Genomic DNA, 16,055 nt, shown 5'->3' with positions numbered 1-16,055 from the left:
TCTAACTAAGAAGATCAAAGGACTCCAGCATGTGCCTTACATAGACCAGTTAAAGTCCCTGTCACTATACTCAGTATCGCATAGACTTCTTGGTGAAGACATATGCCAGGTATACAAAGCAATCTCTGACCTAAACCTAATGAATTTGCTGCGCATCTGTAAATCAAACGGGACTAGAACTACCCATTCCAGGGACCTAAATATGACCTGCAACTTGAATAGGATGTGCTGAAAGGTCAGAAGTGTCTCCTAGAGACTGCTGCATCTTTGGAATAGGCTGCCAATTCATGAGAAGAAGAGCAGCTCTATGACACTGTTCAAAAGTAACCTGGATGAGTGGATGGGGCACTGTAAATTCTTACTGGGTATAGTGCTCACAGCCCTCCTGAACATGGACAGTCATTAATAAATACAGTCTTGGGTACTGACTAGAGTATCAGTGGTATTACTTTGGGATGAAACTGCTAGGCTTGAAATGACCTCTGGGTCGATAGCCTAGTAACCCTCTATGATCCAATGATCCTATGGACAAATTCAAGATAATTCTAAGGAAAACGTATAATATGTATCACAGTAAGTGCTTTTGTCTTGTACTGAAATGTCTTCTTTATTCAGAGATGCAATGATGAAAACACACATTTTATTTATTTTACATTTTTCTTTACTGGGTGTGTCTGACTGGCCATAGCCGCTTTTCAGCTGAGGCATGAGTAGAAAAGTTCTGTTGCAACTAAAGTCAGATAAAAGCCAGCAAAAAAAGCAAAGTTATCCAATTAAATATTACAATCAAATTGCAACTATAGGTTAAATAAGTAAAACATATATGCAAAAAAGAATGCTTTAATAGTTTGATTTTAAAATGCTTGCAAAAGTTTACAAACCTCATCCTTTGTTTCCAGATGTAATATATTATATTAAAATGGAGTACACTGTTCTGAATGATCCAAAATGTGAAATGATCTTCAGACATTTGCATCAAGTATATGAGATGTTACATGCTGGTGCATGTCTCCTGTGATTGTTACTACAATATTACTTACAACTGTGCAATATTCCATTATATTCCTTACTATATGCAATTTATTATTATCTTTTGCACTATTATGGTTGTGTATTTTTCTTGTATACCTTTTCAACTGTATACTGACTATTACTTTTAAGAACATTTCTTCCTGGGCCTTCACTGAAAAGAGTCTTTCTACCAATTCACACTGTGCTGGTAAGCAAATGATAATAAGCAAATAAAGATTCAACATTTTATCACCACTTGTTTTTGGCAAACCTTAAAAAAAATATTTCCCCTGGAATTTATTGACATCACAATAATAAAATGTTTCAATGATGCATTAATGACTCAGTATGATATTCTTGCTCTATTCAGTCTCCTTCAGGCTGCTGAAAAGGGATCCTTGACTGGCTTACAGGGATTCCTCAGACCCAGGCATGATGGATCTATTGCACATGCGCGAAACAAACATCACCAGGAACACTAGATCTAGTGGTCTGAACTTCACTTGCGACATAAACAGAATGTGTTGAAGGGACAAACATGTTTTCCAAAGGATCCACAACTATGGAATGGGTTCCCTATCCCTGCAAAAAATAGTTCATCCCTGAAAATTGGATGGGGAATCATACATTTATCCCTAGACTGGCCCCCATGTCCCTTATGGACAGAGGCCATCAATAAGAAAAATGTTATCTTAACACTCCTCATAAGTCTTTAATGTCCTCCCTACTAACATGCTCCCCATATACACACCCATGATACTTGGGGACCTAAATAGTTTAGGGTGCGTGGCTAGGCCTGTAAGGGCCCTAGTGGTCATTAGCCCAGTGACAACCTATGAACTTTTATTCATGTTTCTTTTAAGAAGCATTCATAGAACACTGAATCAGTTAATGGAGAAGCCCCTGCATTATCTGTAACTGAGCAGCCCTTCTCATGTCTTAGAGCAATGAATAGCAGATAGCCTTTGCAAAACAAAGTAGAGGGTACTTATAAACAGCTCATATGAAGCAATGGAGACACGGAGTAATGCTTATCAACAGCAGCAAGCACTAACTTAAGAAATGATAGGCAGTAGTTTTCAGCAAGAAGACTAAGAAACAAAAACATTTGGTTACCATTTTATTTAATTTTATAAGTATCTCTCTCTCTCTCTCTCTCTCTATATATATATATATATCTATAGATATATATATGTATATATATGTGTATATATATATATATATATGTATATATATATATATATAGAGAGAGAGAGCGTGAGAAATATATCAACCTTTCAAATGTTCGACTTTCATATGGCCGAGACCATTTGATCAAACATTTAAAACTTCTAACTTGTAAAAAAATAAATAAATAAAACAAAAAAATAAACATTTTTAGCAGGGGGACAAACCACCCTGCACCCCCACACCCCTCTCTTTTTAAATATACCAACTGCGACATCGCATTACATTGCAGAAAAGGGAAATCTTCCCATTCTGCGCTGTATGGAGAGCTACATTCAAACCGTTCAAACTTTTAAAAGTTCGATCATATGGTCTCGGCCATATTATATTCAAGCTTTTAAAAGTTTGATGCTATGAAGGGGAAACAATAGAAACAGTAACAATGTTTCTTGTGGGAGTGACCACCCCACCCCTGTGCCAATTTATGTGTTAGTTTTGAAGTTGTTGTAATTCAGAGTAAAAGCAAACTCATACAGGAAGAAGCCTGAAGAATAATAAAATACACTGGATACAGTGATGCATCAACAAAATCAAATGTTACCTTTTCTAAACTTTCTTTTGAAATGTTTTAGCTCTAGACAAATACATCAAGCTTTGGCCATAATAGTTCAGACATAATATTTTTAGTACTACAGCTTTGGCAAAGTAATTGCTAATACTGTAGGACATAGTACAGTAATATGCAAATGCTCCATTAGTGTGTCAACAGACTCTCACAAAGCTAACATATAGTAGGTGATAAAACAGCATTGGTGTAACAAACAACATTTAATAGTAAAATGCAAAAAAAAATACAAACGGAGGCAGCAAAGCATTTTTAAAATCATTTCAAGTCATGATCTGAGAAAGCCTAGTAAGCATACATAAATAAAAATACATTCCAATGAAATCAGTTTAATAGTCACAAGATAAATAATGGATTTAAATTGCAAAAATGTAGTCTAATTACTTATAATTTACACAATTTATTGCAGACTGATGTTTTGAATTAATTGGGTTTTGCTTACAAGGGCAATCACATGTTTATCCATTATTGCAAAATATGAAAATCTCCATATTCTTCTACCTAGCAGTAATTTTAATTACGTAGTTTAGATTGTCATACTCAACAAGACATGGCTGTAACTTTAGGTTTCTCAAAGCACAACTAATTTTCATTGCAGTCATCTTGTACATATGCAGATTCGTATGAAATATCAATGTGCCAGTTGCATATTAGCAGATCTCGGGTATAGGGTGGAATTCATAGACAGATAAATTATATGCAGGGTGTTGATGAATAAAGAAAAGAAAATACTGAATAAATGTCATCTCAGGCACGAGCTGACCTGCAGGGTGAAGCCGTCAAAGTGCAGCTCTAAACTGGAAGATGGTAATCATCTGTAAAGCCCAGCAATAATGTAATTTTTATGATATTAAAATATCATTTTATTTGCTGGTGTTGTCATAACAAAGAACATTATAGCTTCAGATATGAAGTTTTAATTATTTAAACCAATACAATTTAGAATAGAATAGAATATTTTTTGCATGGAGTATGTAGCTATTTCAGGCGGGACTATGTTTAACCACTGAGTGACATTTGCATTGAATGTCTAAACATCCAACCTTATCCATCAAACATTCATTCAGCGAACATTCATTTTTTTGACAGAGAAAGTAACTAGTTAACCAGCACTTCCCCATTAATCACACCATAGTATTTCAAACCTACCCAGAGGCTTTGTACACCACACCCCCTACACCCCCTATCTCTCTCTCTCTCTCTCTCTCTATATATATATATATATATATATATATATATATTTATGTATATACCAACTCAAAGACCGCTCTTCAGTGGGGAAAAGGGCAGATAGGGAGGGGTTGGCCAACTAGTTACTTTCCTGTTCGCTGAAATCAACGTTCACTGAATGAATGTTTGCTGTTTAAAGTTCGATGTTTAGCCATTCAAGGCAAATGTCATTTGACAGTTAAACACAGACCCATTTCAGACTCTAGTGTTCGTATATGTTTTAAATACTCGAATACTAGTTTATATTACCCACCCCTTTATAGCTTTACACTAGGATTGGGACAATTTGTCTTCATAGGATCACAGGTTCATAGGATTATACTAAGCTAATGACCACCAGGGTCTTTACAAGCATAGCTGTGCAACTGAGCCCACTTTTGTCCCCGAGTTCCTTGGACGTCTATATGGTAAGGAATGTTAGCAAGGAGGCAGCTAAAGGTTATTTGGGGGGGGTATATTATTTGGGATTAATCTGCATACTGTTGATGTCTGCCCATGAGATACATGAGGGCCATACCAAAGGTGAATTGCGATTTCCCATCCAGTGATAAAGGTTTCATTTGAATAGGGTCAGTGATGAAGTTTGCTTCAGGTAGATGGGGAGCTTATGCCTTAGAGTGGGGATCCTCTGAGACATGTATTGGTCTCACTAGCTTGTTCTATTTATGTCACAGGCAAAGTTCTGGTCCTTGTATCTAGTGTTCCTGGTGCTGTTTGTTTTACAGATATGCAAGACATTCATTAGAGCTGAATCTGAAGATTCCTTATATGCCAGGTACAGATTGCCTCTCAGTAACATGTAGAAGACTGAGTGCAGAGATAGGCCTTAAGGCGATCTGCATTGGACAAGGTATTCATACCCTGGATTCTCCTGGTAAGTACCCTTTGAGGACATTCCAACCGTTGCAAGTGCCTAGATAGATACATGCCAAAAAGGCATTGAACCCTATGATGGGTCTGATAAGAGCTGATTAAAGTGGTACTATAACGTCCTTGGACCTGGATGCTGTACCCTTGCTTATGAGTTGGGCAGCATAGAATGATTTTCTTTCTATCTTGGCTACATGTTGGTCAAAGGCCAGATTAGTGTCTACATATGTTCCTAGATCTCAAATTATCAGGTCACTTCTTAGGGGTGTTTTATCAATGGAGTAATTAGTTTGGGTATAGCATTTGCCAAAGACCACTATAATGCATTTCTTCATGTCTGGTTTTAATCCATGGCCTTGACACCAGTCATTTGTTAGACCCTCTTTTAGGATATTGGTGTCATGGGGGAATCTAGGATAGCTTCTAATTTACACTTATCTGTGAACTTTGATATTAGCCTTGACTTCTGAGAAGTAGATGCTAGACAAGAGCTGTCCTAACACAGAACTCTGGGGTACTCCACTGGTGACCAGTCTCCTGGTGGAGGTGGTTTCACTGATCCTTACATCTTGGGTCCTATCTGTAAACCAGCCAGTAATCCAACAAGATATGTAGAGATTTATGCCTGGTTCTGAAAGTTTGTCATTAATACCTGAGTGGGATATTGTACCGAATACTGTGGCCAGGTCAAGGCAGGAGTTATGCATCATTTTCTGCTCATCTGTAGCCTTTTTAACCCTCTTGAAGATGTCTACCAGGTTAAGTAGGCAAGACCTTCCCTTAATTAAGCCATACTGAATGTGTCTGGATGTTGCCAATGTTCTTGCTGAGCATTTCATGGTAATTAATTCAGTGGTTTTGCATATTACACTTGTCAGACTGATGGGTCTGTAGTTCCCGGTGTCAGTTGCTGGTTCACCCTTATGAAGAGGGATGACCGTTGCTGCCCTACATTCACATGACACAACTATTTTTAAGGCTGTAGTTGAACAGTGCCTCAAGGGGCCCTGTTAAGGCATATTTTATGCTATTTAGGAAGCAACTGGGGATGTTGTTAGGGCCCACTGAAGCCTTAGTGAGTACATCTAGGACCTGCTCCCTGTTGACACTTGAGTGGGGTTATGCTAGAAGGGAATTCACAAAGAGCACTGGGGGGTGTGGGGTGAAATTAGAACCAAATTTGTCAGTCAGTAGATTCACTATTTCAGCCTGGTCAGTTAAGGTTCTGCCATTTATCACAAGTTCTGCTTGCTGAGTGTTATCCTTAAGATTCTTGTTATAACTGAAGAAGTTCTTGTGATTGTCCTTAGGCTGTGAGGCTATTCTGACCTTGTAAATTGGCCTTGTTAGACTTTACTAGACCTCTTGGTTTCTTGATTAGTTGAATCAGAGAGCTCTTGTCTCTATGAGAGTTGATCTTTCTGATTTTGGCCATGTGTTTTTTCTTTTCTTATATACCCTGTTAAGTAAGGATTTAAGGAGTCCACCAGTAAAGATTGTTTTTGTTTGTTGGTCTGGGCTTACTTTTGGTAGGTGCCACAGTCCCAATGCAGCTATCTACAAGTTTGTACACAGTTTATGTACATAATTCTGCATAGGAGGCTGTGCTCTCAGGGTTTGGAGGAGCTGTGAATTTTGATAGACTGTCACTTAGTAGAATGTCGTTTGCTTTAGAATAATTACTAACTTTTAAGGGTTTAGTTGGGTTTTCTGGGTTGATTTCTATTTCATGGGAGGCAGCTTTGTAGTCTGAACTCTCCAACGAGGACATGACACGTTAGGGCTTGGGGAGAGTGCAAACACTCTCCATGTTTGTGAGTACTTGGTCCAATATGTTTGATCTTCTGGTTGGAGTGTTCACTATCTGGTCCAAGCTGTTTGTGTTGATGAAGCCCAGGAAACATTGTGCCTGTGAGTTAGAGGCAGTGTACATTTAACAGACTATATGGAGGAATTAAAGTGTTTCATGACTAGGCTGTTTGGTTGGATGGTGAGCACCTTTAGAGGTTTAAGTAAGAGTTGTGAGCTACGTGGGTCATAGAGGGAGGCCTATAGCTGGCCAGGACATGGTAAGAAACTTTGTCTATGGAGACTTGCACATCGAAGAAATAATCAACAGCATTCTGTTTAACCAACCTGAAGCTGTATTTGTTGATGATGTAGATTGAGACACACCCACCTTTAGCCCCTCTCTGTGTTGCTGTTGGACCTAATGTGGAAAAGGTACTGTATCTTGCACTGCTGGAATATTTTCTGTTCCTTTAAATTAATTCTCTGTAATTCTCTGCAAAAGCATAGATGTTTATATTCTCCAGAGTGAAAAGAGCTTGTAGGGTGTGGAGTTTCCTGTTTAGGCTCCTAGCACCGAGAGATGACACCTTAAAGCTGCTTTGAGCTTTTTTTCGCTCTGTTGGTAGATTTGTCATTTTCATATTGCCTAAATAGGTTCTAAAGAACTGGATAAAGGTTTAGTCAGTATCCAAATGTCCAGGGAAGACAAGTACAGACCATCTTTAACAAAGCAATGTGGTCTGCTGACCATGTCCTGCCATTCTCATAGATATTGAATTCCCCTGGAGTGACACCAGAAACTAAGCAAATTGTTAAAATCAATCATGTTCTTTTCATACAGCAACATCTTCCTTGGTGAAAGTAGGATTATGATCAATACAAAGCCCGTACCTGTCTGTGACACATATAGTCCAGCTCAAATCAGTTACACCCACATGGATTATAATTTTCAAAGTGCATTTTTATTAACGTCACTGCATAAATACTGCTGATAGTTATTCGATCTTGTGTTTAAATACAGTTAATGAATGAGTTTACATATATCTGTCTCTCTCTTTCTCTGTCTCTCTCCTATATATATATATATATATATATATATATATATATATATATATATATATTCATATATATATGAGGCAGAGCATCAAGAGAAATCTTGACCAATGGATGGGAGATATATATACCCCAGGATTACCTCAGTGTCACTGCTCAACAGAGGCACAGCAAAATAATGGTATAGTTCCCCATACTAAAAAGGGGTGGCGAAGTCAAAAAACTGCTAGGCTTTTGTAAAAATGCCCTCGGATAGATAGCCTAGTATGAACTATGAAACTATGAATAATCTCGAAATACTGAAATATTGAATTTTAGTATCTCGAGACCATGAAGCCGAAAATCCATATCACTGAAACCAAAAAACCGTGACACACAAAACAGCGAAAACACAGAGCACACACTACACAACACATACAAACGCAAACACGCATACCTCCCAACACTCTAAAATAACAACACAACACACACACACACACACACACACACACACACACACACACACACACACACACACACACACACACACACACACACACACACACACACAACTAAACATACACACCTACTCTTACTATATGCCGGGGGCAAGCCCCCCTGCACCTCACACAACCCCCCTACTAATATATATACTAACACTCCATAACACAGAAAACCCAGAACAACAGAGTCCAAACCCCCCCTGCGCAAGCATACATCACATACACACAAATACCACCACCCCCAACACTAACACACATTCTTACCTACCTACCCTGACCCTAACGTAAAACTTCCCAACACACTCAAAAACACAAAAACCCTCCCAAAACCCTAAAAACCCAACACTTACCTAGCGTGCTATCTGTACTGTGGATTCAACATTTCAAATTCGACATTTACGGGTTCGTGATTTCCGTCCGTTCGACTTTATAGGCTCGAGATTCTGAAATTCGATATTTCAGGACTTCGAACTCATAAAGTGCTTATATCTATATATATATATATATATATATATATATATATATATATATAGATAGATAGACACACACACACACAAGCACACACACACACACACACACACACACACACACACACACACACACACACACACACACACACACACACACACACACACACACACACACACACACACTGTACATGTACAGAGAAAGAGTCATACTTGTATTTAGCGGTAGTCAAAAAAGCCTTTTTAATGATCGAATTTTCTTCAGTATTTAACTCTGGTTTATTTATAAAGGAAGTAAAAAAATGCGCTTTTCTTTAAAAAACAGATAAAAAATGAAATGTATTCTTTACAATAGTACTTACAGCTTTTTGGAAAATAATAGCTCAGAGTGGCTTCCTTCTCATGCAACACATTACATGTACAGACACTCTTGAAAATTGCCTCAAAAATGTCGAAGACTCTCAGGTATTCACTTTTTATAGGTTCATAGGTGTGTACTAGGCTAACAACCAGTAGGGTCCTTATAAGCATATCCATAAAATCCAAAAGTGACCCACAAATTCAGTTTATGTAGGGGTGATTTACTGACTGCCTCTGTCCATCAGAGACATAGGTGCCAGATCAGGGGTGAATTTTCAATTACCATCCATTTTCCAAGTTGCATTTAAGTAGGGATATGGAGGAACTATACTTCACATGGATGGAGAGCCAGTTGCAGAGAATGGGAATTCTCTGAGCACCATATCTGTCTCTCCAACATGTCTTATTTATGTCGCAAGAAAAATTTAGGTCTTTTAATCTGGTCATACTGATGCTGTTTGTTTTGTGGATATGCAAACAGTTAATAAAAACAAGGTCCAGAGATGCCCTATATGCCAGGCTAGAGATCACTCATCAATGTATATAATAAAAAAATACATAATATATACATTTGACAGCACAGCACTGGACATTGTGTTTATTCCCTGTATTCTTTCTGTAAGGAACTTTTATGGATGTTCAAGCTGCTGCATGTGTTTAGTCAGGTATATACCGAAGGAGGCGTTATACGCTATGATGGCTATAATGAGGGCTGAGTACACTGGTATGATAACCTCTCTTGACGTAGATGCTATGCCCTTGCTTAAAGTACAGCAACACTGAAGGATTTTCTTACTACCGTGGACATATGTTGATCAAAGACTAGGTTACTATCTACATGAAGTCCCAGATCCCTGCTTAGTGAGTAAACTTTTAAGGGTGTTTTAATGATGATGTACTTACCCTGGGTGGCAGACTTGTCAAAAGGTACTATAATGCATTTCTTGGCACTGAGTTTTAAATCATGGTTTTAGCACCAAGCGTTTGTCTGTGTTAGGCTTTCTTGAAGAATTTTTGCATCATGGGGGTATTTCAATGACTGCTCCCAATTTACAATCATCTGTGAACTTGGTTAGGCAGAGTCTTTTGACACTGGCTTTGACATCTGAGAAATAGGTGCCATAGAGGAGTGGACCTAACACAGAGCTCTGGTTGAACTCCATTGGTGACTGGCCTTTTTGTGGAAGCGGCCTCATGGATTCTAACCTCCTGGGTCCTATCACAGAGCCAGCTAGTGATCCGTCATGTTAAAAAGGGGTTTACACCTAGTTCTGTAAGTTTGTTGATAATGCCTAAGTGGGGTATTGTATCAAATGCTTTAGCTAGATCCAGGTAGGCAGTATCCATTGCCTTAGTTACTTTTTCAAAGAAACCCACCAGATTCAGTAAGCATGACCTTCCTTTGACAATGCCAAACTGAGATAGATCTAGTATCTGGATGACTCCCATGTCCTTTTTGATAATTTCTATGATAAATCCTTCCATGGCTTTGCAAATAAGACTGGTCAGCCATATATATCTGTAGATTCCAGGATCTGTTGAAGGTCCTCCCTTATGAAGGGGGAAGACTATCGCAGTTCCCACATTCACATGGCACAAAGACTGTTTTAAGATTATAGTTAAATAATGAATGCAGGGGTCCTGATAAGTCATACTTTAACTGCTTGGGAGACATCTTGGGATGTTATCAGGGCCCATTGAACCCATGTTATTGACTTTAGTATGTGCAGTCAGTCCATGCTCCTTGGTTATAGTTGGGGAGGTTATGATGGAGGGTATTTTTGGAGGGATTGTTGGGGGAGAGAGAGAGTGAGCTAAAGTTGGAACTTAATTTCTCTGCTAAGAAGTTTGCCATATCACCAGGATTGATGAATGTGGTACCATTAACTACCGGTTTAGCAGATTGCTGTTTGCTGCCCTTGAGGTTTCTGACATAGCTGTAGAAAGCCTTATAATTATATTTTACCTAGGAGGATATATAAACCTCAAAGCTGTCTTTGCTTGAGTTAATTAGCCTTCTTAATTGCATATTTTGTTTGATGAGAGTTTTTATCTTTATGGGAATTTACTGTCCTTTTTTTGTGCTAAAATTGTTTTTCTCTTTGTTGATATAATGTTTAATTTGGGATGCCACCAGGGCAGTTTGTTTCTGAGGCTAGTCCTGGGATTACTTATGGCAGGTACAGCAGCCATTGACATGGCTGTACACAGTTTCTGAGAGCAATTCAGCATAGGCTGATGTGTTCTTGGAGTCTAGAGGGGCAAATAATTCTGACAAACCATCACTTAATAAAAGGTAGCTCACCTTGGAACTGTTCATAGCTGTTATAGCTTTTAATGGGATCATGGAGTTCATTTTGATTTTGAAGGAGATAGCGTCATGGTTTGACTATACCAGGGAGGATAAGACATTGGAGGGGGGTGCAGCATTCTCCCATATTTGTGAGCACGACGTCCAGTATGTTGGAACCTCTAGTGGGAGTATTCACTATTTGCTCAAGAGTGCTTGTTATTACAAAGACCATGTCTCAGTAACTGCACAGATGTCTATATTCTCAAGTGTGAGGGGGGCTTTGAGGGAGTGTAGTTTTTTATTTAGGCTCCTGGCATTGAGCAGTAGCACCTTGAAGTTCATTTAAGTTGATTTTGATATGTCAGTAGGTTTGTCAAATCGACATTACCTAAAAAAGAAACTATAAGCTAGTATTTGAAAGCCTAGTGTGGAAAAGTGAAGACCATTCTTGGCAATGTAACATGTTTTGTTAATCATGTCCTCCCAAGCTGACAAATATTGGACCCCCCTTAGAATGACACCAGAAAGACAGCCAGTTGCTGAAATCAATCATTTTTTGCTCAAATTGTGGCATGATCCTCTGTGTTGCTAATATGCTAATCAGTGGTAGGCTCATACCAGCCTGAGGCACATAGTCTGACAGCTTTATAATGCATCTCTTGATATAGGTCAGGAAGATGCATCTCAGGTCATTTACACCTACATGGACTATGAATGAATCAAACTGCTACCTGTGATGTAATGAGGAGTATGTGTATAATTTGGCAGATCCTGGCTCCAGATAGTCAGCTGATTGTTATCTTCTCCTTGTTCGGCCTGGTTAGAGGGGGACCAGTATATCTTACAATGGAGTCCCCTATGATGAGACTCCTGGGAAGTTTGTTTGCTTTTCTTAGGGGCTTAGTGTTTGGGGCTCCACTGACTGAATATATGAGTGGTGTTAGGTTTTGTTTTTTCTTAGAGTTTTTGGGCTTGCTGAGGCTTAGCTCTGGCAATGGGCAGTCTTATAGATCTTTGTTGTTTAGGAAGATTTGCTTTCAAGTGCCTCTGCATACGTTACTGAGTGTTGTTTACTAGGTGGGGTGGGTAATGTGTGTCTGCTTTTACCACCCTGATGAGCACTTGAAGGTGAGAGTTTATCCTCCAGTGTCATTGTGTAAGCACACCTCTCACATACTGTGTCTGCTTCTTTAAGGATTAAATGGTTCTCAGTAAACATGAGACAATTGCTACACTGTCTCAAGATGCTTGTACCCACTAAGTTGGCGGATCATCCTCATAACACAAGTAGCAATAATTTCATGGGTGGGGAAGATCCCCAACAACTTTCCACATGGGCAAGACATTTTTTCTCAAGTGTAACAGCCTTCATTCAACTTTCCTTCAAAGGATAGCTGTTCTAGTCTCCAAAGATGGCATCTCCCACAGAAATTTAGTGGGAATCCTCCACAAAAATCCATTTATGGTTAAAAGTAAGCACCCCTGACAAGCTTATTCATTTCAGGTCTAACATATGACTTGTTTTACCATGACTTAACTTCCTGTTTACTGCATATTGCTTACATCTGTTAACAATACACTCTCTAGTGTACAACACAGGTTCAGTCTGGGATTCCCAAACTGCTATCCCTAGTTGTCTAAACTGATGAAGCAACCATATATCACTCTCTGTATGTCTGTCTATATATACACAATTATATTATGAAAAACGGAACTTTCCAGACTGCAAACCTAACAACAGCACCTCCCACACCCCACTGATAATTATATATATATATATATATATATATATATATATATATATATATATCTTTGAGATTGCATCACAACAGGGTAAGGGCAAATTCTCCTGTCAACTGCAATGCAATCCCACACAAAAAATCAGCGAGCAGGCTGAAACATATGGGAATAGAACGTTCAGTTTTCCTAGCGTTTGCTCTTATTCCCAACCACAAAAAACGTTCACTCTTGTGAGTATTTACTGTTCTAAATACTAACTATTATTTATCTATAGCTATGTCTATCTATATCTATGTGTGTATGTGTATGTATATATATATATATATATTTACCTATCTCTCTCTCTCTCTCTCTATATATATATATATATATATATATATATATATATATATATATATATATATATATATATATATATATATATATATATATATATTTATGGGTCTACTTTGATCCACCAAATTTACATTATACCAAAATGCAATTCTGCTACTCCATTTTTGCAAAAGTGTATTTATCCGAAAATGCACTTTTGGAAAAACGTGTTCACTGAACAGCCAAAAAATAAAACTTACACTAAACAAGCACCCCTGCACCCCCAACACCCCCACTAGTTATATATTCTAACTCCAAGATCACACTACAGTGGGGGAAAGGGAATAGTCCATTATCCTCACTATCCCACAATCTACAGCAACAAGCTCGCTTGTTGTTCAGTGAAGAGGTTTTTCACAAAAGTGCACTTTCTCAAAAACAGAGAAATATAAATTTGGTGGGTCAAAATAGACCCATAGATATATATAATATATATATATATATATATATATATATATATATATATATATATATATATATATATATATGGGTTCCTATCATATGATCGAAATTTCATTTGACTGAAAGTTCATTTGACTGAAAGTTCATTTGATCGACAAGGATTTGCCCCCTTCCCCAATGCTGTGCGACCCTGGAGTTGATATATATAGTTAGGGGGGGTGTGGGGGGCACAGCCTACCATGGGGTGTGGGCGAAGCCCCCCACCTAAAATCCTTGTCGATCAAATGAACTTTCAGTCAAATGAACTTTCAGTCAAATGAAATTTCGATCATATGATAGGAACCCATATATATATATATATATATTTATATCTATATCTATATAAATGGGTATACTTCACATCACCTAAAACCCATTTGACTGACTTTCATTTCAGCGAGACCAATTCATCTATTTTGTCAAAAAACTGAAAACTCATTTGACTGAATCTCATTTCACTGAAAGCTTGAAATGCTAAATTTCAAAAGACTGAACATTAAAGCATAAACAAACATACTCACAACAGTAATAACATCTTTCCAGAACTTAAAAGCTACTTACTTACCCACTTAAAACAAGCCAGATAATATAAAACCAAACTAAGTCGGGGGAGCTACCCCCCCTCAACAATATAAACTATCTCCAGGATTGCACCACAGTGGGGAAAAGGTTATATACCTTTTACTTGCCTTACAGTACTCTACACACTGCCACTACTGCTGGGAATGTACAAACTATCTGCCACATTACATTAGATGCTTCTCATAAAAATTTCAAGAGAAACACCTACATTTAAAAACATTACAGCACTACTTTCTATATGAATATCGGTATTCTAACTGTCAGCACTGTAAGTTACAGAAATTCTTTTTATCGCAAACAAGTCATAGGTGAATGGAAACCCACATCATGTCTATGGCTTACAATTCAGTGAAATGTGATTCAGTCAAATGAGTTTTCAGTATTTTGAAAATTAGGCGATTTGGTCTTGGTGAACTGAAAGTCAGTCAAATGGGTTTTAGGTGATGTGAAGCACACACACACACACACACACACACACACACACACACACACACACGCACACACACACACACACACACACGCGCACACACACACACACACACACACACACACACACACACACACACACACACACACACACACACACACACACACACACACACAGTTGTTGCAGTGCATAGAATATGAGAACTTTAAATATAGTGGCATTGCATAACACTGCTCTGTAAAAACTAAAAAACAAATATAGACTGACAAAAACTTCTCCACCATTATTTTCCCTTATCAAGCATGGCAAGGATAGAGTAGGGGGGGGGGCAAAGGCAATGATGATAATTAAATGCTCATAGTTTATTTATTATTTATTTTATTTTATTTTACATTTGTTGACTGGGCTAGTCTAGCTGGATATATTTCCATTTTCAGTAGAGGCCCGGGGAGAAAAGCTCCACATAGAACATAACAATGAGACATATTATTGATAAGCACATAGAATAAAAGTAAGACAACATGAGTAATAAAACAAATTAAAATTGGTAATAAAAAACTTGGTGATAAAATTAAAATTAACAAAAATTAAGGCACACCATCAGTAGAAGTCCTGACTAGAGATAGGACAGATTACAGGCTTCTTACTAATTACAAACAGGCTATGCCATAAGGCTCCTACTACAATAAGAAAAAAAAATGCAAGTGGGTGGAGAAGAAGGAGGAAAAAAGTAATGTAAGAAGAGAGGGAAGAGACAGAAGTCAAGAAATGAGAGAAAAAGTAAGACAAACAAGAGGATATGGGAGAGGATTAGAGAAATAGGTCAGAGCATAGAGTGACTTCAAGGGAACGGAAGAGGTATATGGTAGGTATTAAGCACAAGGTAGGGTTAAAGGTCAGGAGAGGGGGAGAGAAGTTAGTCAGGTGTACTACATGAGCAAAGCCAGTGATTTTGGAAGTACAGTTTGATTTGTTGTTGAAGAGGGGTAGGGATGTGATTTGAGTTATACCCCTAGGTAGTAAATTCAATACTCGGCCTGCGGTATTAGTGAATAGAGAGTCACCAGCTAAGTTGTGAGCTTTTATGGGTTTGGTCAAGAGTTTAGAAGAGGAGCGAAGGGAGGTAAGATTGTTATAAGGG

The sequence above is a fragment of the Protopterus annectens genome, chromosome 4.part0 (genome assembly GCF_019279795.1).
Source record: "Protopterus annectens isolate FY-2018-M chromosome 4.part0, PAN1.0, whole genome shotgun sequence".
Taxonomy (NCBI): domain Eukaryota; kingdom Metazoa; phylum Chordata; order Ceratodontiformes; family Protopteridae; genus Protopterus; species Protopterus annectens.
This window is presented reverse-complemented; position numbering follows the sequence as displayed.